The 26,483-nt window shown below is 47.7% G+C and overlaps 1 protein-coding gene and 1 long non-coding RNA gene across 2 annotated transcripts in view; one reads left to right on the top strand and one right to left on the bottom strand.

Moving 5' to 3' along the window:
• Positions 1 to 12,811, top strand: part of LOC147124518 (uncharacterized) — a 34,140-nt gene extending 21,329 nt beyond the window's left edge. Inside the window, exon 3 of the long non-coding RNA XR_015078467.1 lies at positions 11,221 to 12,811. This is a non-coding gene — a long non-coding RNA (uncharacterized LOC147124518). The remainder of the gene's footprint in view (positions 1 to 11,220) is intronic.
• Positions 1 to 26,483, bottom strand: part of LOC147124516 (carnitine O-palmitoyltransferase 2, mitochondrial-like) — a 253,228-nt gene that overhangs the window by 118,079 nt on the left and 108,666 nt on the right. The window lies entirely within an intron of this gene.

The raw sequence follows: 26,483 nt of genomic DNA, 5'->3' as shown, positions 1-26,483 counted from the left end.
CATGGCCTCAGCAATGGCCATTCCAATAATGGCCAGCATTGTCGCCTCCATGGGGATTAGAGCATGCAGGCATGCTTCTTCCCTGCCAGTTAGCTCCTGCTGCCCCCGGTTATGCGCCACCTTGTCCTGCAAGAGAGGGGAAGTGTGTCAGTGAGTGTGGTGCAATGGGTTTGGGTGATGTGGTGGCCATGGTTGAATAGCTGGCAGTGTGTGCAAGCCGTGAGATGTGGATTTGTGCTTGCAGCAGTGTTAAGTGTGTGAGGGTGAGGTGAAGCTATGAATGTGAGATATGAGTCCTGATTGATACAGATTGTGAGATTGTTGGTAGGCGAGTGTCGGGGATGTGATTGAGCAGTGTGTGAGGCTAGTGGTGCAGTTGGTGGGATATAGCATTCACTGACCTTGACAGCTTGTGTGAGGTCATTGACCTTCTTAGGCTGCTGCATCCAGGACCTCGGGGCTTGACTCCTGGCATTCACTGCCAAGGCTATCTGCTTCCACTGCCTTCTGAGCGTGTGTCTGGAGGGCCTCCTGGCCCCCTATGGATACAGCACATCTTTCCTCCTTTCCACCTCCTCCACCAAGACCTCAGTGTAGTGTCAGAAAACCAAGGAGCATGCTCTCTCTCCTCTTGTGCCCTTATTGAGTGTTTCCCAGGTCAGAATCAGTTGTAGAACGACTTCCAGCACCTGCTTCAACCACAATGCACCTCCTCTTTAAGAGGTGCAGTCTGACTTTAACTGGTGCTAGCCTCTCACGGTTTTGGGCCCCCTGCTGATGTATGCACCCAATCAACAGCGCGGTTCACGCTGGCTGCATGCAGAAATCATGCAAACCAGCAGGCAGCACAAAGTTGGCGTTCCGGTTGCATCATATTGAATGGGCACGTGTTAATCAAGCATAGCGATTCACGCGTGCATTTTGGGGAAATTGAATTTAGCCCCCCTCCCCCATAATTTTATGTAACTTCAGTTGGGCTCTTATTGTTCAAGATACAGTCATAGAGTAATACAGCACGGATAGAGGCCCTTCGGCCCATCGTGTCCGCGCCGGCCATCAAGCCCTGTCTAATCTAATCCCATATTCCAGCATTTGGCCCGTAGCCTTGTATGCTATGGCATTTCAAGTGCACATCCAAATGCTTCTTAAATGTTGTGAGGGTTTCTGCCTCCACAACCCTTTCAGGCAGTGAGTTCCAGACTCCAACCACCCTCTGGGTGAAAAAGTTCTTTTTCAAATCCCCTCTAAACCTCCCGCCCTTTACCTTGCATCTATGCCCCCTAGTTATTGACCCCTCTACTAAGGGAAAAAGCTCCTCAGCATCCATCCTATCTATGCCCCTCATAATTTTGTACACCTCAATCATGTCCCCCCTCAGCCTCCTCTGCTCCAAGGAAAACAAATCCAATCTGCCCAGTCTCTCTTCATAGCTGAAGCGCTCCAGCCCTGGTAACATCCTGGTGAACCTCCTCTGCACCCTCTCTAACGCGATCACATCCTTCCTGTAGTGTGGCGACCAGAACTGCACACAGTATTCCAGCTGTGGCCTAACCAGTGTTTTATACAGCTCCATCATAACCTCCTTGCTCTTATATTCAATGCCTCGGCTAATGAAGGCAAGTATCCATATGCCTTTTTTACCACCTTATCCACCTGTTCCGCCGCCTTCAGGGATCTGTGTACTTGCACACCCAGATCCCTCTGACCCTCCGTCTTGCCTAAGGTCTTTCCATTCATTGTGTATTCCTTTGCCTTGTTAGTCCCCCCAAAGTGCATCACCTCACACTTTTCCGGGTTAAATTCCATTTGCCACTGTTCCGCCCATCTGACCAACCCATCTATATCGTCCTGCAGACTGAGGCTACCCTCCTCGCTATTTACCACCCTACCAATTTTTGTATCATCCGCGAACTTACTGATCATACCCTTTACATTCATATCCAAGTCATTAATGTAGACCACAAACAGCAAGGGACCCAGCACCGATCCCTGTGGTACCCCACTGGCCACAGGCTTCCAGTCACAAAAACAACCTTCGACCATCACCCTCTGCCTTCTGCCACTAAGCCAGTTTTGTATCCAATGTGCCAAGGCACCCTGGATTCCATGGGCTCTTACCTTCTTGACCAGTCTCCTGTGCGGGACTTTATCGAAGGCCTTACTGAAATCCATGTATACTACATCCACTGCGTTACCCTCATCCACACACCTAGTCACCCCCTCAAAAAATTCAATCAAATTAGTCAGACATGATCTTCCCTTGACAAAGCCATGTTGACTATCCCTGATTAATCCTTGCCTCTCCAAGTGGAGACAAATTTTGTCCCTCAGGATTTTTTCCAATAATTTTCCTACCACTGATGTTAGGCTCACTGGCCTGTAGTTCCCCGGTTTTTCCCTACTACCCTTCTTGAATAATGGTACTACATTAGCGGTTCTCCAGTCCTCTGGCACATCCCCTGTGGCCAGAGAGGTCCTGAATATATGTGTTAGAGCCCCCGCAATCTCCTCCTTTGCCTCACACAGCAGCCTGGGATACATTTCATCCGGGCCTGGGGATTTATCCATTTTTAGGCCAGCTAAAACCGCCAATACCTCCTCCCTCTCGATGTTAATATGTTCGAGCATATCACAGTCCCCCCGCCCTATTTCTATGTCTACATCGTCCTTCTCCATAGTGAAAACAGATGCAAAAAATTCATTTAGAACCCCTCCTACATCTTCCGGCTCCACACACAGATTGCCACTTTTGTCCCTAATGGGCCCTATTTTTTCCCTAGTTATCCTCTTACCCTTAATATACTTATAAAACATCTTCGGATTTTCCTTTATTTTGCTCGCCAGTGTTATTTCATGGCCCCTCCTTGATCTCCTAATTTCTTTTTTAAGTATCCCCCTGCACTTTTTGTACTCCTCTAGGGCTTCCTCCGTCTTTAGCCTTTTGTATCTACCAAAAGCCCTCCTTTTTTTCCTAATCCATTCTCGTATATCCCCTGACATCCAAGGTTCCCTGTGGTTTTTGGAACCACCCTTGACCTTTACGGGAACATGTTGCCATTGTATGATCTCAATCTCCCTTCTGAAAGCCTCCCATTGCTCCGATGCGGATTTTCCTACAAGTAGCTGATCCCAGTCCATTTTGGCCAGATCCTGCCTTATCCTATTAAAATCGGCCTTCCCCCAATTTAGAACCTTTATGTTAATTTTCAGATTTCTGTGCAGCTGTTTCTCATTCACTGCTTCTTAAAGCTGCACTATATTGTGATCTGTGCCTGTTTCTATAAGAATGGTCATTGTCTACTGCTTTGAGAGGGTACAAAATGGGATACAGGTTCTGGAGGGGGAGAATCGCATGCCCGGCACCTGTGTCTGCATCTCAGGAAATCAACAAGGACCTGTCCTTGTTAGATCCGTGTATCTTGATGTTGTATTTCCTTCAATAATGAGACAAGAGACTGCAGGGAACAATCAACAGGTGTTTACTGGATGAGGGTTACTCTAAAACTAACTGTACAGATCCCTACTCAGGGTTTATATACAGGTGTGGTCACTGCCGGTACTACAGTATACAGGAGCTGTAAAAAGTACTTCTCCCCTTAAAGGTACATACACTACAGTCCTTACACTGTTAACTGCATATACAGGTCCAGAAACATGTACCCGGACATGTCAGGCAAAACCTGCATGTGGAGACCATACTTTGCCAAAGTAGCTGTCACCAAACTTCACATTTGTGAGGACAGACCTGTAAACCACATCAGCAACAGGAACAGCTCTGTCAGTCTCAGCCAAAGTGACAACAGCCTCAAATCTTTTGGCAACAAGGTCATTCAAAGTAACAAGAAGAAATATTTAACAACTGATCCAACCTGCAGTGTGTATTTGCATCTGAATTCCAGAGGTGCTGCGAGAGTGACTGCCCTTGACATCAAGGCAGCATTTGACCAAGTGAAGCATCAAGGAGCCCGAGTAAAATTGAAGTCAATGGGAATCAAGGGAAAAACTCTCTGCTGGCTGGAGTCTTCTTCTTCTTATCGTGTCCACGGACAGTCCATACATAGCCCAGCCAGAACTGGACACATTTTTGCGCCTTGTTGTTGGATTCGGCAAGATCTGCAACAGTGCAGGGTTCCTCTAACGATGGGCATTGCAGGAGATGTTGCATAGTCTGTGCCTCAGTTCCACATTCACAAGTTGTCAGGCTGGTTGAATATCCCCATTTGCTTAGTGACACCTTTGAGCAACCTACACCGGTCCTAAGTCTGTTAAGGCACTTCCAGGTTGCCCAGTTGCAATTAGCTCCTGGGGGAAGGCTTTCATCAGGTAAAATTTCCATCGCTGGGGGTTGTTCAAGACTGACGAGCCGATCTTTCCACAAGGCGATGCGGGCTTCAGATGAGGTTGATTGTAATGGAACAACACTGTTCATGAAGCTCTTCCTTGACTTTAGGTGGCTGGGTGTAGGTGTATGACAATGCAGAGGGTGCCTCTCATCTGATGTTTGACGGAGTCGCTCTTTCTTGCTGGCTACCGTTCTTCTTATATCAGGGGGAGCGATACCTGCCAGGATATATAGGCTGTTGGCGTTTGTTGGTTTTAAGCAACCTGTGATAAATCGGCAGCTTGCATTCAGAATGGCATCCATCTTCTTGGCATGAGTAGACCTTTCCCATGCAGGGCAGGCGTATTCGGCAGTGGAATAGCAAAGAGCAAGTGCACTGGTTCGCAATGTTTTCGGGCTTGTTCCCCATCTTGTGTTAGTGAGCTTATTCAGGATGTTGTTTCGTGCGCTCACTTTTGCTTTTGTCTTCTCGATGTGGTTCTTGAAGGTGAGGCATCGGTCAAGGGTGACTCCTAAGTAGATAGGGTGCTCGCAATGCGTCAGTGTTGCTCCACACCAGGTTACTTTCAACTGGCGTTTGGCTTCACGGTTTCTGAGGTGGAATGCACAAACTTGCGTCTTTGATGGGTTTGCACGAAGGTGGTTTTCTTCATAGTAGGATTTTAGTCCCTCCAAGGCTTCAGAAAGCGTTTTCTCCACGGTGTTAAAATCAGTGCTTTGGGCAGTGACACATAAGTCATCAGCATATATAAAACGACGTGTGACACCGTCTATAGGTTGGTCATTCGTGTAGATGTTGTACAGCAGCGGTGCAAGCACGCTTCCCTGAGGAAGACCATTCTTCTGAATACGCCACCTGCTGCGCTTCCCACCTAGTTCAACATAGAACCGGCGATTCTGAAGCATGCTTTCTAACAGCTCTGTTAAGTGAATGTCTTTTGTCATCTCTAGAATCTTGCAGAGGAGACGTCTATGGTTCACTGTATCGTATGCTGCTGACAGGTCTACAAAAACAGCACCTGTTACCATCCATTGCTCAAAACCATCTTCGATGTGTTGTGTGAGGTTGAGCAGTTGGCTTGTTGTTGATTTGCCGGGGCGGAAATCTGCTTGCTCTGGAATGATCTTCTCATCTACAGTTGGTGCTATCCTATTGAGTATCAGGCGTTCAAACAGCTTATAGGTGTGGCAAAGCAGTGAAATTGGCCGAAAACTCTTAGGATCTGAGGGATCTTTTCCAGGCTTTAATAGTGCTATTACATGTGCCTTCTGCCAGATATTAGGTGGCTTGTGTGTTGCCAGACAGTGGTTGAACAATTGTAGGAGCCACTTCTTTGCTTGCTGTCCAAAATGCTTTATCTGCTCCGTTGCTATGTTGTCAAGACCAATTGCTTTCCCGTGTTTTAGATTAGATGTACCAGTTTCCAGCTCTTCCATGGTGAATGGTCTCGTGAAGCCAGGATCATCGCTGTACTTGTATGGCTGGAGTCATACCTAGCACAAAGGAAGATTGTTGTGGTTGTTGGAGGTCAATCATCTCAGCCTCAGGACATCACTGCAATAGTTCCCCAGGGCAGTGTCCTAGGCCCAAACATCTACAGCTGCTTCATCAATGACCTTCCCTTCATCATAAGGTCAGAAGTGGGGATGTTCGCTGATGACTGCACAGTGTTCAGTTGCATTCGCAACTGCTCAGATAATGAAGTAGTCCATGCCTGCATGCAGCAAGACCTGGATGACATTCAGGCTTGGGCTAATAAATGGCAAGTAACATTCGCACCACACAAGTGCTAGGCAATGACTATCTCCAACAAGCGAGCATCTAACCACTGCCCCTTGACATTCAACGGCATTACCATCGCAGAATCCCCCACCATCAACATCCTGGGGGTCACCATTGACCAGAAACTTAACTGGACCAGCCACATAATTACTGTGGCTACAAGAGCAGGTCAGAGCTGGTTATTCTGCAACGAGTGTCTCACCTCTTGACTCCCCAAAGCCTTTTCACCATCTAGAAGACACAAATCAGGAGTGTGATGGAAAACTCTCCACTTACCTGGATGAGTGCAGCTCCAACAACACTCAAGAAGCTTGAAACCATCCAGGACAAAGCAGCTCGCTTGATTGGCACCCCATCCACCGCCTTAAACATTCATTCCCTCCACCACCAGTGCACTGTGGCTGCAGTGTGCACCATCTACGAGATGCACTGCAGCAACTCACCAAGGCTTCTTCGACAGCACCTCCCAAACCTGCAACCTCAACTACCTAGAAGGACAAGGGCAGCTGGCGCATGCGAACACCATCACCTCCAAGTCACACAGCATCCTGACTTGGAAATATATCGCCGTTCCTTCATCATCGCTGGTTCAAAATGCTGGAACTCCCTTCCTAACAGCACTATGGGAATACCTTCACCACATGGACTGCAGCAATTCAAGAAGGTGGCTCACCACCACCTTTTCAAGGGCAATTGGGGATGGGCAATAAATGCTGGCCTTGCCAGTGACGCGCCCACATCCCAGGAACGAATTTTTAAAAAGGTTACAGAGGCCATGTTTGCCCTGGCCTTTCAGTTCAGCAACTTCCGCATAAAAGAGACAGAGCACCATGAGCACTCTTACCATACGGCTGCACGCTTCAAAGTGCAGGGTCCCAAAACCAAGCCAATCCTTTGATGAAAAGTAAAGTGTTCCACTCCATTAATGTGTAGCTGGTCTCTGACCGTGGGCTGGATGTTATGGGTGTGGCATTGCCCTGATTGCTAGTTCCATCATCTATGATAGCTCCAACCATGCCCTTCTGCAGGGTGCTCTCAGCATTGCCAGAGATCTGTGTGTGAGCAGAACACTGGGAAACAATGAGGTTGTTGAGACTCTGCATTTTGACAATCTCAATCTAATTCCGTAACATAATGAATCCCAACAAAATAGACTGTTGATTGGAATCCGAGGTCACCAGAGCTCCAGTCAAGGGAAGTAAGCTATGCCTAAGTTTAAGACCTCAGCTGAGAAGAGCTCTACAGCAGAAACCCGTGGAGCACCACACTGTCCATTAGCGGTCTGCTGCTTGATCAATGGATCATGTAGCACGGCACAGATGCAATGTTAATCCGAAGCCCCATCTGCCCTGTCAGGTGGATGTGAATAATTCCATGTCACTAATTGAAGAGCAGGAGAACATCCCTCAACCAACACCACTAAAACAATGGGGCCATTTATCTCATTGCTGTTTGTGGGACTTGGTGGTGTGCAAATTGGCTGTAGCATTTCCCTATATTCACAGTAACCACACTTCATAGAAACATAGAAGATAGGAGCAGGAGTAGGCCATTCGGCCCCTCGAGCCTGCTCCGCCATTCAATGAGATCATGGCTGATCATCCAATTTCAGTACCCTGTCCCGGCTTTCTCCCCATATCCCTTGATCCCTTTAGCCTTAAGAAATATATCTAACTCCTTCTTGAATATATTTAATGAATTGGCCTCAACTGCCTTTTGTGGTAGAGAATTCCACAGGTTCAGCACTCTCTGGGTGAAGAAACTTCTCCTTATCTCAGTCCTAAATGTCCTACCCCATATCCTGAGACTGTGACCCCTCGTTCTAGACCCCCTCAGCCAGGGGAAACATCCTTCCTGCATCTAGTCTGTCTAGTCCTGTTAGAATTTTATAAGTTTCAATGAGATCCCCTCTCATTCTTCTAAACGCCAGTGAATATAAGCCTAATCGACCCAATCTCTCCTCATACGTCATTCCTGCCATCCCAGGTATCAGTCTGGTGAATCTTCGTTGCACTCCCTCCATGGCAAGAACATCCTTCCTCAGATAAGGCGACCAAAACTGCACACAATACTCAAGGTGTGGTCTCACCAAGGCCCTGTACAACTGCAGCAAGACATCCTTGCTCCTGTACTCAAATCCTCTCGCTATGAAGGCCAACATACCATTTGCCTTCTTAACCGCCAGCTGCACCTGCATGCTTACCTTCAGCGACTGGTGCACAAGGACAAGGACAAAGGTACTTAATTGTCTGTAAATGGTGTGGAATGTCTTTATGAACTGCTCATGCTGAATTACCTGTCTCTGGCCTCTACTTATAAATGTAAACATTAGTTGTGACAAGCACACCTAACACCTGCAGAGCCTTTGCTTTGTGCAGCTAACATTATTGTGGAGTAAGGTGGGTAATTTTAACCACCAAAAATGGGTGGGTTTGGGTCAGGTGGAATATTAAAATGTAAAAAATCTCAAACCTGAACCCAACCTACCTCGAACCCAACCCACCTCAAACCCAACCCACCTCGAACCCAACCCACCTCGAACCCAACCCACCTCGAACCCGCCCACTTCCAGTTTTAACGGAAGCGGGACGAGGGGCAGGCAATCAACCATTTAAATATTTTAATGAGTCTGCTTGCTTCTGATTTTATCTCTCTTCCAGCTTTAATGCTGGACAGCCCGAAGCTAATGGAAGGCAAGGATAACTGGATGGAAGAGTTAAGTGCTTTTCCAGCACTGCTTATGGGCCAGGAGGAGCAGGAGTGCTTCCCCTAACCCACCAAGCAAACCCGTTTCCCATTCCACGTGATTGGGCCCCCGCCCCCTTCCCCCCGCGATCAGAGTTAGCATTTCAGGCCGATGGCCTTTCATCAGAAATGACGCAGTGAAGGGATAATTACTAGTCCTAGCCCTACCCCGGATCAGGCGTATTCCTCAGACGTTCACTTTCAACTAAAGTTTCAGGTAGCCAAATCCTAACGACGCTTAATTGGTTTCTAAAGGTCTGGACTATCTCTCCCTAAAGGAAAGGAACAACCTGAAAATGTTACCGTACTCCAGATAGCACTTTTAATAAGTTTAGCTAGATTGTAACATTCTGGATATTATGAGGGTCCGGAAAACTCCCCCAGAATTCTGCAAATCCTCACCAAAGAGTGTACAGAAATTGAGTTTGCGAGTTTGATACAGACGCCTTATGTGAGACAATTCTAAAAATATATAGATTTATTAAAGAACCGACATGTAATTTACAGTTGGTGAGTCAATCGCAACATTAACAGTTCCAAAAAGAGAAAGCTTACAATCTTATTATCAGAGATCCTTACTCTCAAATCTTAACTTTGCTACAGTTTTACAGTTCTTAGTTTTCTACAGGATATCCACCAAAATCAAATATCTTTGATCCCCGAGGTACAAAGAGTTGGAGACTTACAGAGCTGCCTCTGAAGCCGAGAATTGCTTTGCCCCTGTAAAGTAGCGAGACTACTATCCCATTTGAGAGTTCAATATTTATACCCTTTTCCAGTGATATTTCCTTTAAGGTTTTCTGCTGATGTAAGCTAATTATCGCTAGTCATTTTTCTGCTGACCCCTGCAATTCTTACAGTCACCTCAGCTGGTAGCATTATAGAATTATGTCTCTTCTCTTGGTGTTCTAAGTTTACCATAAAAAACGGTGTAACGGCAGGTGTGTTTTACTTGATGTCATTTTTACGAAGGCAGATGTTTCTTTTATGTGCTTCTTTATGAAGTGTAAATTAGAACACCTTGTACAGGGTGAACCATTGTCTCATTCCAAAAGGTTCAGCCTACCAGAGCCTTTAACCTTCTGTTTCAATAAGGTTATTAATTCAGTGTCAACAACTATCTTATCTCTATAGCCAGAATACTTTCACAGCTTCTACATCGTTCGGTTTCTAGATTTCCAGACCCAGTTTGTCATGTTTTAATAAGGCCAGAATTCTTTCATAGAATGGTGTCTTTTTCTGAATAGGTTATATGGCTCATTCCTTCACAGCAGGAGGGAGGAGTTTTGACGAAAGGTCATTGACCTGAAACGTTAACTCTGTTTCTCTCTCCACAGATGCTGCCTGACCTGCTGAGCATTTCCAGCATTTTCCATTTTTATTTCAGATTTCCAGCATCCACAATATTTTGTTTTTGAAATCAGATGATGATTGGAGAGTTAACTTGCAGGTGCAGCAAGCAGTTAGGAAGGCAAATGGTATGTTGGCCTTCATTGCAAGTGGATTTGAGTAAAGGAGCAAGGATGTCTTACCACAGTTATACAGGGCCTTGGTGAAACCACACCTGGAGTACTGTGTGCAGTTTTGGTCTCCTTACCTAAGAAAGGATATACTTGCCATAGAGGGAGTGCAGCGAAGGTTCACCAGACTGATTCCTGGGATGGCAGGACTGTCGTATGAGGAGAGATTGGGTCAACTAGGCCTGTATTCACTAGAGTTTAGAAGAATGAGAGGGGATCTCATTGAAATGTATAAAATTCTGACAGGGCTAGACAGACTGGATGCAGGGAGGATTTTTCCCCTGGCTGGAGGGGTCTAAAATGAGGGGGTCACAGTCTCAGGATATGGGGTAGGACATTTAGGACTGAGATAAGGGGAAATTTCTTCACTCAGAGGGTGGTGAACCTGTGGAATTCTCTACCACAGAAGGCTGTGGAGGCCAAGTCACTAAATATATTTAAGAAGGAGATAGATAGATTTCTAGACACAAAAGACATCTAGGGGTATGGGGAGAGAGCTGGAATATGGTATTGAGATAGAGGATCAGTCATGATCATATTGAATGGTGGAGTAGGCTTGAAGCGCCGAATGGCCTACTCCTGCTCCTATTTTTCTATATTTCTATGTTTCTGTGTTTCGTGGTTTTAGGAAGGACTGGGAAGTAATGGCAGAAGGTGGAGTGGATTTGTTTGTTAAAGATGGACTAGTTACAACAAAGTTGAATGCTGGGAAGTGTTACTGAGTCTCTTTTGATAGAATTGTAGCACAGTACAGGGATAAAGGTAGTAATAGGAATATACTACAGGCCACCAAATAATCAAAGGGAGGCTGATTATTCTCAAATCCTCAGATCCTCAGATAATGAAGCAGTCCATACTCGCATGCAACAAGACCTGGACAACGTTCAGGCTTGGGCTGATAAGCGGCAGGTAACATTCGCGCCACAGAAGTGCCAGGCAATGACCATCTCCAACAAACGAGAGTCTAACCACCGCCCCTTGACATTCAACGGCATTACCATCGCAGAATCCCCCACCATCAACATCCTGGGGGTCACCATTGACCAGAAACTTAACTGGACCAGCCACATAAATACTGTGGCAACAAGAGCAGGTCAGAGGCTGGATATTCTGTGGTGAGTGTCTCACCTCCTGACTCCCCAAAGCCTTTCCACCATCTACAAGGTACAAGTCAGGAGTGTGATGGAATACTCTCCATTTGCCTGGATGAGTGCAGCTACAACAACACTCAAGAAACTCGACACCATCCAAGACAACGCAGCCCACTTGATTGGCACTCCGTCCACCACCTTAAACATTCACTCCCTCCACCACTGGCATAACGTGGCTGCAGTGTGTACCATCTACAAGATGCACTGCTGCAACTCACCAAGGCTTCTTCGGCAGCACCTCCCAAACCCACGGCCTCAACCACCTGGAAGGACAAGGGCAGCAGGCGCATGGGAACACCACCACCTCCAAGTTCCCCTCCAAGTCACACACCATCCTGACTTGGAAGTATATCGCCGATCCTTCATCATTGCTGGATCAAAATCCTAGCACTCCCTCCCTAATAGAACTGTGGGAGTACCTTCACCACACGGACTGCAGTGGGTTCAAGAATGTGGCTCACCACCACCTTCTCATGGGCAACTAGGGATGAGCAATAAATGCTGGCCTTGCCAGCGACGCCCACATCCCATGAACGAACAAAAAGATTCACAGTTAGCACTGATTGCCCTATACGTTTTATTTAACAGATTAAGGATTAAGTTCAACAGGAGTTATATTACCTGCCTTATCTAGCCAATTTATGACAATCTCCTGGGCTATTAGTCTGATAACAGGGGAGCAACGTGGCTATGCCAATAAAATTTATGCTGTGATAGGGAATTTTAGAACAGTGACCTTTAATAAGATCGATTAGTTGGCAAAATGCTTTAAATCTAAGAATGCACTTTAAGTTTTGAGAGCAGTAAAATTTCACATAATATAATATGGTACAGTTTTTGGTCATTTATGCTTAGAAATTGATTGTATTTACCTGCACACTCAGGTTTTCAAATAATCGCAACAACAACTGAAAATGATCTGGAATATTGGTGTATTCAAATGATAGATATATCTCTTTGACAACTGTTTATTTTTAGTTTGTTTTTTGATAATAAGTAATGACAGTTTAACAAAAAGAGCCTCTCCATTGCATTACCAATTTAATTCAGTGTGTTGGGTCCAATGTGTCAATAACAGTGACCATAGCTTCAGAACTCCACTGTTATGTTATTAGATTAGCAACAGTGTCTGATCTTAAATACTTAACTACATTGAAGTCATTGTGAAATTATCAGTAGGGCATATGTAATTAGTAGCTATCAACGTCCATAAATTGAAACAAGGTATGCCAAGATAGCAATAAGAAAATAAATTATGTATTTACATGCATTCATACTTTAATTCCATTTCAAAATAGCACTGCTTTTCAGATAACAATGTAGTATTGCTTTGCACATTTTTAAACTTTCTCCGCATACAAGACAACTCCATTAAACTAGAGGTTTTCCATTTAGAACATCAAAGATATCATCCAAACTCTGGTTCAAATATTTCATGAATTAATTCCCATCTCTGCTGGCATACCAAGTGAGATTGCACCCAAACCAGTTGTCTGAAATTTTGTACGCAATGCCATAGCCATCATGTGTGACTGGCGCAAATCCACCAATTTCAACAGCTGAGCTATTCAGTATGCTGGTTGAAAGGATGATATTATTGAATTGGATGTAGGCAGGATCTTTGTACAATTCGGGTAGAGACCTACCCGTAGACTCTGACAGACAGTGCATTGCGAACAAATGACGATCAAATCCATTGCCTACAGAGTAATTTAAAAATCAATATATGTGTTATATAATGCATATTAAAAGTATTAATAAAATATATCAGTGTATAATCACAATAAATGGTTAAGTGTGAATTAAGTTTTTTTTACAGGTGATTTGTATGAAGTCTAGAAGGGGGTCGCAAGTGCTCTGATCCTTCTTCCTAATGGCCCAGAATTTGCTGGAGCAGGACACCTTGTGACGTACCCCATTAGTTAGAATTTTTCTCTCAGCCTTCAGCTCAAAAATGTTTTGCGCTGCAAATTGCTGGATGTGCGAGCTGATAACAAGGGCTACGAGGCATGTGGGACCTTGGTGAATGACGGGAGCAACAGCCGATCTCCTTAACCAATGGGATGGAGGGGAGCTGAGCATTGCGGCCATAGGCCGACCCGGGAGAGGGAGACGTAGGCCCCGGGCCGTGGAGCGTGGAGCCGGCGACGGTGAAGAGGAGGCCGCATTGGAGCATTCACATCCCGACGATGTGTTCGGCGAGTCGGGCAGAGGAGCGCAGCGCAATGAGCAGCAGCAGCAGACTCAACGACAAGCTGCAGCACGTCGGCTGGCAGCTCCATTTCGGGTAACTCGCAGTCCGGATGGGAGGAGGGGAGCCGGGCATGGTGGCCAGAGCGGGAGAAGCAGGCCACCACACGTGGAGCCAGCAACAGTGAGGAGGAGGCCGCGGTGAAGAGGAGGACGGAGCGGCTGAGGGACATCGTGCTCCCACTGCCACGGGAAGCCATTGTATTGACTCTGAACGCGGCGCTGTATGTATAGCTGACGCGTCCCTACGGGGAACAAGCATTCCATTGTACTTGTTACATATGGCAAATAAATCTAATCTGAATCTGAATCTGGATTTAACGATTCAGGAAAAAAACAGAGGAACGATGGAGAAGAAAGTATGGTAAATTAGAGTAAAATTAAACATAGAAAGAGAAATAAAGGCCGGAGTTTTCATGCTGCCGTGCGTGCAGAATTGGAGGCGGGTCGGGAGTAAAAGTTGGAATAAAGCCGTCATCCCGCCTCTTCGCGCCTTTATCTCGGGCGCTTTTGCCAGCGCGGCACGGACCCGAATGGCAGAGGCAGGCGACCTAATTTAGATCATTATTATTTTGTTGTCAGACCCTTAACCATGTTTTTAACCAGACCTTTTGAATTTCACTCCATGCCCATGGGAATCACGCAGCTCGGGAACCATGTCTGTCAAGCTAAGGTGGAGGTTCAGTGGCCATTGAGTGAGGTCATTACTGTAGAGCAAGAAAAGCACAATAAATACTGTTACATGACACTTGCTTACTTTCCTAACAGAAAGGCTCTTGCTGAGTGCATTTTGAGCACAGATTTAGGTGTCTAGAGTTTGCAAGTCTTTTCTGCAAATTCGGAAGCCATTCTCACCTCATTGCTACTACCTATCAGATCATTGACAGATTGCTTCTCTGATCTCTACTTGACCTGCCATCTATTACATCAGCATGGGTGCCGTTTATACTGTCTCAACCCGGTCCTCAGAATCAGACCACGATGAGCCCCAACACCAGCAGGAGGCACACCAGCAGCAGCAACAGCAACACCAACTTTCTCCTCAATGACCTGATGCTCCACAGGACAGAGGACATCAGTGCAGGGCTGCACCGCACTGGAGGCGGTTTCCCCAACACAGGGTTTACAGGCAGAGGATGAGCTTCCACAACATAACTGAGCACCAGTGCCAAAGGAGGCTCTGGCTATCATGCCAGGTCATCGCAGACATTTGCAGATTGCTGGAACAAGACCTGGAGCCCAGAGCACCCAGTGGACATGTCTTACCAGTGTCTGTCAAAGTCACCAGCACCCTCAACTTCTTCGCTTCAACCTCTTTCCAGGGATCTGAGCAGACATTTGCAGCATCTCGCAGTCGGTCGCCCACAGATGCATCACACAGGTCACCGATGCCCTCTTTGACAAGTTAGCCAATTATATCAACTTTGCCACTGATGAAGCCAGTGTTACTGAGCAGGCACTTGGATTTGCCACTCTGGCCGGCTTCCCACGTATGCAGGGCGTCATCGACTGCACAAATATGTCCATCAGGGCACCCCATCATCACCCAGGAGTCTTTGTCAACCGCAAGGGCTTCCACTGCCTCAATGTGCAACCATAGGAAGATCATCATGCATGTATGTACCAAATTCCCTGGCAGCTGCCATGACTCTTTCGTGCTGCGCCAGTCCACGCTCGCTCAGCTCTTTGCACCTCCAAACACACTTTCCGGCTGGCTGCTTGGAGACAAGGGCTATCCACTGAACACGTGGCTCATGACACTCTTGAGGAGGCCAAGTACTGATGCCAAGGAGAGATATAATGAAAGCCACTTGTCCACCAGATGTGTCATAGAGCAAACAGTAGGCGTGCTGAAAATGCGCTTCAGATGCCTTGACAGATCTGGAGGAGCCCTTCAGTACGCACCAGCCAGGGTCTCCAGAATCGTCGGTGTCTGCTGTGCCAAATTCAAACACATCTGTTATATCACTCCATGATCTGTGTTGCTCCAACAAAAAAGCTCCAATTTTTCAAGTCATTCTTTGTATTTGCATTTCCTCACACAGGAAGTATCCTGGTGAATCTGCATTCTACCCTTCAATATCCTTCTTATAGTGTGGAGTCCAATACTGCACACAATACTCTAACTGAGGTCTTATTAAGGTTTTATATTGGTTTTATATTGGTTCTTAACTCTTGCTTTTATATTCTATGGGCTAAACATTTGACTACGTAGCGCCCAATTTTTTTGGTGCTGTGGGTGCTGTTTTGTGATGAAAATGATGCCAGATGCCATCTTGGTGAGGGCAACGCTAATTTGGCACCAACGCTTCCATTTTCATCCTCAAGGCTGGAGATGGCGCCATGTCATAATCTCGCACAGCTGAACATGTGTTAAGCAGCAGCAAGGCCCCCTCACTAGCGATATAGGTTAGTTGCTGATTCATTTCTACTGGCTCTGTGTAAGTTTTGTGGAAGTGTTTGGAGTTTTCTAGAGTTTTTTTTAAAGCTGGTGAGGTGACAGGAGTGGTGCTGCAAGTGGAGAGTGCCTCGGTTCTGACTTTAAGGGTTCTGGCCAGACCACTGGCTCCCAGTGAAGGGTACTCTAATTGTCATTCCCCTTGGCCTATAGAATGACAAGGAGCTGGAGCAAAGGCAGTGAAGAAGAGGACAAGCTGCTCGCAGAGGGAGGAGGGGGAGAAGGGCTCTCAGCAGGAGGCCTTACCCACCTAGGGTCTTCCGAGAGCAATAATCTTACCTCACCTGAGCCAGGAGCAGTGTGTGAGGCGTCTGCAGTTTATGAAGGAGGTGCTCACAGAACTCTGCCACCTCTTGCAACCAAACCTGCAGCCTCTCTTTAGGGCAAGGACAGCATTGCCAGTAGCTGTGAAGGTGACCGTGGCTCTGAATTTCCTTGTGTCGGGATCCTTCCAGGCTGGAGCAGGCGACATCTGTAACATCTCCCAGTTCGCCATCCACTGCTGCATAAGAGAGGTGACAGATGCTCTTTATGCCTTGAGAGGGGAATTCATTGTCTTCTCTCTGACCAGACAAATGCAGGTGCACGTGGTTCTGCTGCCTGGATCTCTCTGGAGGAGCTCTGCAGTACTCACCAGAGCATGTCTCCAGATTCGTCGTGGTCTGCTGCATGCTCCACAACCTCGCCATCATGAGGGCACAACCCTTGCCACCAGGCATAGGGCGACCTGCTTTGGAGGAGGAAGAGGAGGAGGAGTAAGTGGAAGAGGCGCAAGCGTAAGAAAGGAGGCAAACCAGATAACCCATTTCTCCTCTGGCTGTCTGTGATCGACTCATCCGACTGCGGTACCAGTGAACGCAACCCCAATTCCCCATTCAGCCATAGTCCCACACCTCTGTTACTGACCATCACAGCATCCTCTTGGCCGCAATGCTGAAATAAAAGCCACCACAAAAGAAACATTCCAATCCAACTTTATCCATCCATTCATCCAATATTACAGAACCAAGTCAACTAATCACCCTTGTGCATTCCTTTAGTGCCTGTCTTCAGTTTGCCTTTGCCTCTCCTAGTGCTCCAATGAAGTTCTCCCCCAGTGGCTGCAGCCTGGCTGGTGGAAGGCTGCAGACTTTCAGTGGGGGAGAATGCAGATGGCCTTGCAGGACGATCTTGAGCAGCTCTGGGCCTCGAGTGCCCGGCTGTAGACTGCACCACCTCAGCATGGGTGGCAGTCATCTGGGTGGCCTGGCTGGCTGACAGGCAACATTACGGGCACTGGTGGAGTGGCTGAGCTGGGAGGACGAATGCTGTCGTCCTGAGAGAGGACAGCAAGTTCGTGCTCCACGGAGCCACTGCCACTCCCGCGGGGCAGTGCGTCAGCATTTGTAGTCATCTGTTGGAGGATAGATTGCTGAACTGGCGGGACATCTTGCAAGCCCCTGTCCACACTGGTAAATGCAGCCATGATGGCAGCAGTCTGAGATTCCACTGCAACACTCAGATGTTGGGTGGCTACTGCTTGTGTTGCAATGGAAGCTGAGACATCAGCCATCAGACTCTGCATCATGGTTGGGTCCACAAGTGCACTAATGGAGTTCATCACTTTCATCCTGGAAATCATGGGCTCCAAGCTCTGCACAAAGCCCTGTTCAAGGTTGGTGCCGGACTCCTCCATGCTCCTTGACATTGCACTCAGACTTTCTGGCAGGCCTGCCAATGCACCAAGTATTTATGTGTGCATACCCATCAGTCTTCTTCTGTAGGCCACCCCATCAAAGTCCTGATCTGAGTCCTCTGCAGCAGAACTCATGTGGGAGCTGGCACCTGAGCTACCCTTTTCCCCCTGCCCAGGCTGCAGCCCACTCATGCCTGATGACTCATCATGTGCAGACTCCGCCTCTAAGTTACCCTCTAAACTCCGCGCAGTGTCAGTATCTGAGCTGGTGGCTGAGTGTCAGATCGAGTGACGGTGTTTCTTCTTCTTCATCACTTTCCTCTCCCTCTTCTTGCACTACTGGCTGGGCAGTTTGGATTTCTTGGGTCAGCTTGTAAATCAGAAGAGATTGTGAGATGAGAGGGAAGTGGGATGTGAAAAGGAGGATTACGTATGAGAATACCAGCATCTTGTAGTCTTTCAGCCCCACCGCTGGCACAGTGATGCCTCTCCCAAGAATGGCCAGCATTGTCTCCTCCATGGGGCTCAAGTTATGCAAGCGCGCCTGGCCCCTGCCGGTTATGACCTGCTGGCGCCAGTTGTGAGCCACTTTTTCCTACAAGAGAAAGAAAGGGAAGTGTGTCATTGAGTGTGATGCAATGTGTTTGGGTGATATGCCTGTCATGGTTGAATAGCTGACAGTGTGTGCAAGCTGTGAGATGTGGGTGTGTGGCTTGCAGCAGTGGTAAGTGTGTGAGGGTGAGGTGAAGCTCTGAATGTGAAGTATGAGTTGTGATTGATAGAGATTGTTGGTAGGTGAGTAATTGGGGTGTGGTGAATTGAGCAGTGCGTGAGGCTGGTGATGCAGTTTGTGGCATTTAAAGATGAATTCACTGACCTTGACCACTCGTGTGAGGTCATTAAACTTCTTTCTCCACTGCATCCAGGTCCTCAGGGCTAAACTGCTGGCATTCACCACAGTGTCTATTTGCTCCCATTTCACTTTAGACTGATGCCTGGAGGGCCTCCTGGCCCCCTGTGGAACAGCACCTCTCTCCTCGTGTTGACCTGCTGCATCAAGGCCTCCAGTGCTGAATCGGAGAACCTAGGCATACGGTCTCTCCCCTGTTGTGACATAATTTTTCTTTTCTACTCTTCTCAATCTCTTCCCCAGCCAGTTCAATGAGTTGCTGCAGGCAGAATGCACCTCCCCTTTAAGAGCTTCGGACTGCCTTTAATTAGTGCAGGCTAGCTTTAAGTAGTGCTAGCCTTGCACGAACAGGGGCCCCCTGCTGAGCATTCAGCCACTCAGCAGCACATTCAGCGCTGGGCTGAATGCCACAATCATGCTAATCAGCGCGCAGCACAACGTTTGCGTGCTGCCTGCATTCCTTTGAATGAGCACGGGGTGATCGCACATCGCGATTCCTGCGCTCGTTTTTGGGGGCTAACAAATTTCTAGGCCTAGACCTCTAAAATCTAGAATTCCATTAGTTTTTTTTACAATCTGAGGTGCTGCCTTTAATATCCTGTAAATCTGCAGCGGTTCAAGAAGGTGGCTCACCACCACCTTCTCAAGGGCAATTAGGGATGGGCAATAAATGCTGGCCTTGCCAGCAATGCTCAGATCCCATTCTGAATAAATAAAAAAAAATCTGTAGCCCAAATCCCTTTTGCTCTTCCACAGCACTTACCCTATTTCCATTCATAATATAATTACTGCTATTAATTTTTTTTAACCAAAATGTATCACCTCACATTTACTGATATTGAATTCCATCTGCCACATTTTAGGCCATTCCTCCATATAATCAATGACCTAGAAATTCAGGTGTTTAGTGCCGGCCGTTAAGGCTTGTTTTGATGAAAAAAATGGTGGCTGACCCGCTTCTGCCCGCTTCTGGTGGATCCCATGGTGGCCGCCACTTTCGGGAGATCGGCAGCGCTGTCGTTGCCAGTGCTCGCTGCAGAAATGAAAATGAGGCAGATCGTGAAATTAATGAGTGTGCAACGCTGATTTGAAGCACGATCTGTCATTTTTGTCACCGCCGCTCCACTTACCGCCTTCTGTTAATCATGACGAGCTGACCAAGCGTTCAGCAGCAGGAAGGACCCCCTCCAGTGCTATTTAAAGGGACCATCATCAACAACTTGCAGCTGACATGGTTTCTCAGTTTTACTGCCTCTGTCTAAGTTTCTGCAACTCTTACAGCTTTCTAAACTTCTTTAAAGTTGCTGAGGTCACATGGAGTGTTGCTACAAGTGGAGAACGCCTTGATTCTCATTTAAAGGCTTCTGCTCACTCCACTTGCAGTCCCCATCGCGCTTGAGTATCTTAGGGAGAGGGAGCGGAGGCAGCGAAGAAGAGAAGATGATTGCAGGGGGAGGAGGAGGAGGGCCAGGAGGGCTCTCAACAGAAGGCCTTACCCACCTAGGGTCTTCTGAGAGCACTTCTCTTACCTCCACTTAAGCAAGTAGTAGTGTATTAGGAGGCTCCGCTTCACCAAGGAGGTAGTCAAAGAACTCAGCCACCTCCTGCAACCAGACCTGCAGCCTCAAAGCAGGGTGACGATGGCTCTCCCAGTGGCACTCAAGGTCACCATGGCCCTCCAATCTGCAGCAGGAGACATAGTTAACATCTCCCAAATCGTCATCCATCGCTGCGTCCGGGAGGTCCCACAGGCTTTCTACTCCAGGAGAAGGGACTTCATTGTCTTCTCTCTGAACAGAGAGACGCAGGACGAGCGCGCATGCGGCTTTGCCAAGATAGCAGGCTTCCCCATGGTGCAGGGTACCATCGACTGCCCACACGAGGCTTTGCAGGCACCGTCTTCCAATCCTGAGATCTTCCGTAACTGCAAAGTTTACCACTCACTTAATGTGCAGTTGTTGTGCGACCACGCCCAGTGCATCCTGATGTTCAATGCCTGCTATCCTGGCAGCAGTCATGATGCCTTCGTCCTGCACCAGGTGTGCCAGCAATCTTCCAGCCACCACGTCAGACCTGAGGGTGGCTGTTCAGAGACATGGGCTATCCACTCTGCACCTGGCTGATGACTCCTCTCCGCAACCCCACCTGTTTCCAGTACTCATATAATGACAGCCATGCTGCCATGAGGAACGTCATAGTGCAGACCATCGGGCTGCTCAAGCATCGGTTCTACTGCCTTGACTGCTTGGGGGAGCCCTCCAGTACTCGCCGGAGCAGATGTCCCATTTTGCGGTGGTCTGTTGCATACTCCACAATTTGGCCATCATGAGGGCCACTAGGGATAGTGGGACCACCTCAGAAGGAGGAGGAGGCAGGAGGAGGAAGAGAAAGAGGAAGAAGAGGAGGAAGGGAGGAGACAGGCAGAAAATCTCTGTTCCAGACAGGCTGTCCATGAGTGCCTCATCAGACTCTGATTCCAGTGAATGAAACCCCAGATTCCCGTTGCTCACCACTCCCCCATCATACCATCCTCTGTCATGGAACATCACAGTGTCCTCCTGGGCACAAAGCTGAAATAAGAGTCATCACAGAACATACATTCCACACACAAATCATAAATTTATCCAAATGCAATCAAAATGACAATATCAACTATTCACCCATGTGCATTCCTTTAGTGTCTGCCTTTCATGTGCCTTTACCTACTCTAGTGCTCCTATGCACTGCTCCCCCAGTGGCTGCAGCATGGCTGGTGGAAGGCTGTTGACTTTCAGTGGGGGAGACTGCAGATGGCCTTGCACAACAACCTCAAGCAGCTCTGGCCCTAGAAGGCCCACCTTGGCAAGGGTGGCAGCAGTCTGGGCTGGCTGGCTGATCGGCAGTGACAAGGACAATGGCAGAGTGGCAGTGGTGTCATCCTGAGAGAGGACAGCAGGTTCCTGCTCCACCGACCCACTGCCAGTCCCCTGGGGTGGCGTCTCAGCATTCCTAGCAATCTGTTGGAGGACAGACCGATGGCCTGCTGCGACACCCTGCAAGCACCTTTCAAGACTCGTAAACCCAGCAATGATGACAGCAGTCTGAGATTCCACTGCAGCACTGAGACATTGGGTCGCTATCGCCTGTGCTGCAATGGAAGCCGCGACGTCGCCCACCACACGCTGTATCATGGTTGGGTCCACAAAGCCTCTCCTGGAAATGATGGACTCCAAGTTCTGCGCAAAGCCCCATGCGATGCTGCAGCCGGACTCTTCCATGCTCTTTCACACTGCAAGAGCCTTTCTGGCAGGCTTGCCATTGCACCAAGTATTTCGGTGTGCATGCCCATCACCGTTGTTCGGAAGGCCGCCCCATCGAGTTCATCATCTGAGTCCTGTGGAGCAGAACTCATGCGCGAACTCGCCCTCTGGGGAGCTGGCACCCGAGCTACCCTTTCTCCTGGCCTGGTTGCAAACCACCTGTGCCCGCTGACTCACCACGTGCAGATCCTGCCTCTATACTACCCTCTAAAGTCCATGCAGTGTCATTTTCTGAGCTGGTGTCTGCGAGTGTCAAATGCAGTGCCAGTGTCTCTTCTTGTTTGTCTCCTCCTTCAGTTTGCTCAGAATTAGGGGCAGGCTGGCCTGCTGGCTGTTCTTGGGTATCTGAAATCAGAAAGGCCCAAGGGTCGGGTTGTGGTGAGGGGAGGGGAGGGGAAAGCAAGATATCCATCCATACACTGCCAGCAGCTTGTAAGTGAGAGGAGATTGTGGGATGAGGGGGAAATGGGATATGAGAAGAAGGATTAGGCATGACCATGCCATTATCATCAGCAACGGTTTCAACTTCTCTGCTGGCCAAGGACTTTGTCACTCCCCCTCCAATAATTCCAAGCATGGATTCCTCCAGGTTGGTCAGGTTCTCTATTGTAGCTTGGCTGCCCCCTATCCGCTGTTGCTCCCTCCTGTTATGTGCCACCTTGCCCTGCAGGGGAAAGGGAAGTGTGTGAGTGAGTGTAGTGCAATGTTTGGGTGATGTGCCTGCCATAGTTGAATAGCTCTCAGTGTGTGCAAGTTGTGAGATGTGGGTGTGAGTGTTGCAGCAGTGGTAAGGTTGTGAGGGCGAAGTGAAGCCATGATCGTGAGGTATGAGTGGTGATAACTAGAGATTGTTGGTAGGTGAGTGATGGGGGTATGGTGCATTGAGCAGTGTGTGGGGCTGGTGGTGTGGATGGTGGGATATGGCATTTGCTGAATCCTTCCCTCACCTTAACCAGCTGTGTGAGGTCATTAATCTTCATGCAAATGGCCCTGGATGGCCTCTTGCCTCCCTGCTGGCAGAGGACCCCCAGGACCAAAACCTCCAGTGCAGCATCTGAAAACCTTCTTGCTCGCTCCAGAGTTAGAATGAGGTGCTTTTGCAGAGAAGCATGTCACATTTAAGTAGTGCGGAGAGCCTAGGCCAAACTTTATTGGCCATTAGACTGTACCCGATATTGGCACCCCAGTTCAGCGCTAAGCCAATCAGCAACACGTTTAGCACTGAGATCAGCGATCCAATCGTTATAATGAACTGGCAACAGGGATTTTACTTGCTGCCTGCGCCACTTAGAATGGACGTAGGCAAATAGCACTGGCGCATGACATGTCCCCGTTTTCGGGCCTTATCCAATTTCTAGGCCAATAAGCCCTTTGCAACTTCCTTCAGTTGTCTAAAGAATTAACTATATCTCCTATTTTGGTATCATCGGCACATTTTGAAACCACTCCCTCTAGGCCTATTTCTAAATCATAATGTACCCAGTGAACAGAAGTGGCCCTAAAACTGAACACTGTGGGACATCACTATCCACTTCCAACCACTCTGAAAAATTGCCCTTAACTCCAGCTCTCCATTGTCTCCTTCCTACAGCAACAACAACTTGTATTTATATAGTGCCTTTAATGTAGTAAAATGTCCCAAGGCGCTTCACAGGAGTATTATAAGGCACCGAGCCACATAAGGAGTAATTAGGGCAGGTGAGCAAAAACTTGGTCAAAGAGATAGGTTTTAAGGAGCGTCTTAAAGGAGGAAAGAAAGGCAGAGAGGTTTAGGCAGGGAATTCCAGAGCTTAGAGCCCAGGCAACAGAAGGCACGGCCACCAAAGGTTGAACAATTATAATCGGATGCTCAAGATGGCAGAATTAGAAGAGCGCAGATGTCTCGGAGAGTTGTGGGGCTGAAGGAGATTCCAGAGATAGGGAGTGGCGAGACCATGGAGAGATTTGAAAACAAGGATGAGAATTTTGAAATCGAGGCGTTGCTTAATCGGGAGCCAATGTAGGTCAGTGAGCACAGGAGTGATGGGTGAACGAGACTTGGTGCGAGTTAGGACACGGGCAGCCGAGTTTTGGATGACCTCAAGTTTACAAGGGTAGAACGTGGGAGGCCAGCCAGGAGTGCGTTGGAATAGTGAAGTGTTGAGGTAACAAAGACATAGCGGAGGGTTTCAGCAGCGGATGAGCAGAGGCAAAGGTGCAGTCGGGCGATGTTATGGAGGTGGAAATAGGTGGTCTTAGTTATGCCTAATTTAACCAAATTTAATCTGGTTTGCTATCATCTCCCTAATTCAATATCCATTAATCTTCGAAAATAATCTCCTGCGTGGTCTTTACCATTAATGTTACACACTAACTAACCTAAGGTGGCTTCGATCAGCAGTTTCCTGTGATATTGGGAGCAACTGTTGTAAGTTTCGCAAAATTTCCACATTTCCCCAGGGTTATTAATAAAAGGGACCCTATGGACATTTTAAAAAGGGTACCCAAAGATGGCGTCCGCACCTCGTGACCAAAAGCCTGTAAGATTTTAAAAGCTTGGACTCTGTGGCAGCACAAGCAGCTTTGGGAAATCAAAACTTAAAATGCATTTCTGTGAAAAGGACTTTTGTGTTTGGAAGGCCAGACAGCTAAGCAAACATTTGAATATGCATTACGTCAGATCGGAGGCAGATCAAAACCAGTTAGGCCTATACTTGAGGCCATTAGGTTGTCTGCATAAACAGCATAAATAATCGGAAACAGCTTATCAAGGCTGGACAGGCCGATTAGAATGCATTAATGACAATACAGCCCGGACATCAGGCCATTAGGTGCGATAAACGGCCATCTAAAACCAGTTAACTTAGATTGGTACAATCATTTAAAACAGCCCGCCAAAATTGAAACAATGAACTAACCTGATTTGGCGCGCAGATAAGGGGCCATCGGAAAGGTATAACTGTAGGCCCTTAGTAGCAATCGCTCGGCTGGGTGGTGGGCTCTTCTCTCTGGTCACGCTGCCCTCGTCAGGCTTGGGGCTGCCGCCGCTCGCACTCGTGCCCTGGCCTCATGGCGGGTTCTCTCCTCGCTCCCCGTAGCAGAGTTTCAACAGCTAAGGACACCATACCAACTGCAGGGGAGGGGAACGAGACCTGAGTCCATAGTCATCCAGGACACCCAGGCCACAAATAGGGGCGAGATGAAACTGAGCAGGTAGCAGGGCTTGTATAGTAGCTATAAGTGATGAGACGAGTCGAGACGAAGAATAGGGTAGACCCGACAAACAGCAGAGAAGGGCAGCAGAAGACGTATTAATTAAAAACCCGAGCGCCGAGTTATAAGCTGACGCTCAGGGAAGAAAGTATCTGAGGACAGTGAGACGAAGTTGGTTGAGCGATCCCTGCAATTAAGCTGGCGCTTGGGGGCAAGCCTCTTGTTGAACATTGCGAATAAATGCAGGTGTCCACGCCATGACGAATATGTTGCCGTTCTAAGAATGGGTAGCAAAATCTAAGCAGTAAAAACTGCTAATCGTCTCATTGACATAACGTTACCGCCGACGACCGCCCGAGGAAGAAGAAGAAGAGAACCCATCGTGACGAGACGATGACGGCAGCTGAGGAAGAAAAAGGTGTGTCACAGCAGCAGCTCCAGCACCGCGTCCTGAGACCATGTGGCGACGGGGTACCTAAGAGGACAAAAGACCAAACCTCAAAACCCTCGTCCGTTAAAACCACTGGCTTTGCTTTGGATTGGTGAGCATGAATTCTGGCCCCTCATAGCTTAATCTAGTTAGGTATAGGGGTGGGATAAGGATTAAGGGGATTGTTAAAGTAATTGTTTTTCCCTCGATGTGCCGTGTGTTCCCCATTCCCTGTATAAGTATAGTTATTTTGTATTTGCCTGTATTTTATACTAGTGACTTCTCATAAGACTGTTTTAATTTCTGTTTTAATAAAATCTTGGTTTTCTTACACCAAACCACTTGTCTACTCGAGTCTTTCTGTATTGCCGCCTGTACCTAAGCCCGGTGTCTAGAATCCAGGGGCGTGGGAGCGATTCAAACTGCTCACAGTCGGGGCATAACTGACTGGGCACACGTGCCACCCGCCACCCCCTGCACTGTGAATCATGTTTTTCAGTTCCTCTGAGCTGTGCTTCCCCCTTTTATGGACAAAGGCCTCTGAGCACTGTTTGGTCAGAAGAGTGGCTGGACGAAAGGTTTCTGTGGGAGGGAATACGCCATATTTCAAAAAGATACACCATAATATGAACAGAATACTGATATTATTAATACATGATATTCTGGGTTTAAAAACCTAAAGCCTTGGAGACACAGGCTGTAAACAGAAATACAGGCTTCTGAGATAA

This window comes from Somniosus microcephalus, chromosome 1 (assembly GCF_052327205.1).
Source record: "Somniosus microcephalus isolate GS21.2 chromosome 1, FLI_Smic_1.0, whole genome shotgun sequence".
Lineage (NCBI taxonomy): Eukaryota > Metazoa > Chordata > Chondrichthyes > Squaliformes > Somniosidae > Somniosus > Somniosus microcephalus.
Note: the sequence above shows the minus strand (reverse complement) of the source record. Positions and strands in the feature narration are given on the sequence as shown.